The 2,466-nt window shown below is 43.3% G+C and overlaps 1 protein-coding gene across 1 annotated transcript in view; it reads right to left on the bottom strand.

The window, feature by feature from the left end:
- VPS4B (vacuolar protein sorting 4 homolog B) overlaps window positions 1–2,466 on the bottom strand; it is a 29,664-nt gene that overhangs the window by 15,772 nt on the left and 11,426 nt on the right. The window lies entirely within an intron of this gene.

Below are 2,466 nucleotides of genomic sequence, written 5' to 3'. Positions count from 1 at the left end.
CTTCGGCTGTCTTGGGCTGACGGTCTAGTCCAAGGAGCACCTCAGTGAAAAGGCCATTCCCGACCATCTCCTGCATGCACCACACCACACCACACCACACCACACCACACCAGGATGTTGGAGGGGACCCCATCTCCATAGGAAAAGCCACTGCAAAGGTTTTAAGCCCGTGTAACTTTTGCAGGAGTAAATGCAACATGGTTTGGATGACTTAGAAGTTCTAGTCCATTCTTGATTCCACAATGAAGCACAGGCAACAGATTTAAAGGGGTGGGTAATGACAAGAGGACTCTACACTCACATCCCAGTTGCACTGAAATATAGCAAGTGAGCCAATCAGGACTTTGTGTGTCAGTTTTTCACGAGAAATGATGACACTGCCTAGAACGAAGGGGTTAAGCTACAGCAATAAAAGACCAAATACGCATTTGGACTGCTGCACGCACACTGTGGATGGGTACAGTGTCTGCCAAAGGACAAAATACAGTGACTAAAGGCAACACTCAGTATTGTCAGAGGTAGTGTTAGGAAGGCCTCAGCCATCACTGGAATTGTATTTTCCCACCTTAAATGTGTGCCATCACAGGTCAATCTTCCCCTAAGTGTGGTAGATACACCACAAGTGGCTTAGGAAGCACCTTTAGGTGGTATGCAAATTTTACATAAATGATCATCTTATCATTCCAATTAACATTTAAATATTGTATTTATTATTATTTAAAAAATTATCTTAATGTGTATTAGGAAAAGTAATTTTTCACTTTAGAACTAGTACAAAGCAGCTTTTTAAAATCATATTAAGAAAAAGGAGTGAGATTAAAAATTCAGTCAGGCAAATAATCTCTGGTGTATGAAGTTGAGAGAGTGGTCACTTCTGGGGAGGAAGGATGACATGGTATTTCTTGATCTGGATGATAATTAAAAAAAAAAAAAACCACGAGGGAGTCAATTCCGACTCACAGTGCCCCCTACAGGACAAAGACCTGCCAAGGCTATAAAGCTTCATGGAAACAGACTGCCTCATCTTTCTCCCATGGTGCAGCTGGTGGGTTTGAACTGCCAACTTTCTGACTAGCTGTCAAGTGCTTTGACTACTACACCACCACAGCTCCTTTTGGAAGACGATTACACAGGGATATTTTCTTTGTGACAACTTGTTACACTGAACACTTTTGGGTTTATGCACATTTCTGGGTACTTCAATACAAAGTTTATTTTAAAAAACAATTTAAAGAAAGATGTAAAAAAAAACAATAATGGTACACATATATGGCAAAGTTGATATAAATGACTGAAAAGTGACTTATATTTGGGAAACACTGACATATAACAGGAAATTTGAGGACTATGAGGCCAACTTTCACACTTTTAGGTTCCCATTCCTGAAGCAAGGCTGTAAGTCGTGTCGGAAGCTAAGCAGACAAGGCCGGACCACAGGGTCTGGCTCTTCAGCACTGCTCGATTTGACAGCACCGTCCGAACCTCTCCAGTCTGATGCCAACATCACGGGCTTGCTCTCTACCCCAACTAGCTTGTTTTCAAAGGAAAACCTCCGCTCCTCCTGGACAGCGGGGGCAGCCTTCTCACAGACACAGACTACCCATCACAAGAAGGATGAAGTGAAGGAAGGGTTCAGCAGACACATCACAGGCTGCTGGCACTGTCCCTGAGACTCTCTGCAGATAGCGGTCAGCAGCGTTCTCCGCAGAACAACCAGTTGTCCCTTTGCTGCTGGAGGAGACAAGACGGATTTCCCTCAAATTGCTCCCCCATTCTCAGTTCTCCTTGAGAAAACGGACAGACTTTTCATAACACTAATCCATGTCCATGGTCAAGTGACATGAAAAAAACTCCCTGCACAGAAAAGGTGGAACTCCTATAGCACCTTATCTTCCAGACATATATTCACACTGTTACATCCTTCTCTCCACTTCCTGCTCTGCACACACGTTTCTGTAACAAAATGGGATCAGACTGAACATTATTTTACAACTTGCTGTTTGATCTTACTGTATCGTGGACGTCCTTTCATGTCAATCAATTACACTGCAGACCTACACTGCAATCTTTAACACTCACAGGGTATTCCACTCCATGACACTGAACTGAATTGTCCTAGCCCCTACTGGTTGACATTGAGGTTGTTTTGCTTTATATACATGTATTTTAAAAAACAGCAAACATCTTAACGTACAGACGTATCACCTCCTTAGAACAGTAAGAATTTAAAGGAGTAATTCAAGCTGTGGAGGACAAGAATTCTCAATGCTTGCCTGTCCACACAGGAATGGCTCGACAGCCTGGTACACAGACAGTGGACTACTATCCAACATTAAGGAATGGCTCGACAGCCTGGCACACAGACAATGGACTACTACACAACATTAAGGAACGGCTCGAAAGCCTGGCACACAGACAATGGACTACTACACAACATTAAGGAACGGCTCGACAGCCTGGTACACA

The sequence above is a fragment of the Orycteropus afer genome, unplaced genomic scaffold, assembly GCF_000298275.1.
Source record: "Orycteropus afer afer isolate SDZICR_OR568_19922 unplaced genomic scaffold, OryAfe1.0 scaffold00029, whole genome shotgun sequence".
Lineage (NCBI taxonomy): Eukaryota > Metazoa > Chordata > Mammalia > Tubulidentata > Orycteropodidae > Orycteropus > Orycteropus afer.
The sequence above is the reverse complement of the archived record's forward strand: the minus strand, read 5'-3'. Positions and strand labels throughout refer to the sequence as shown.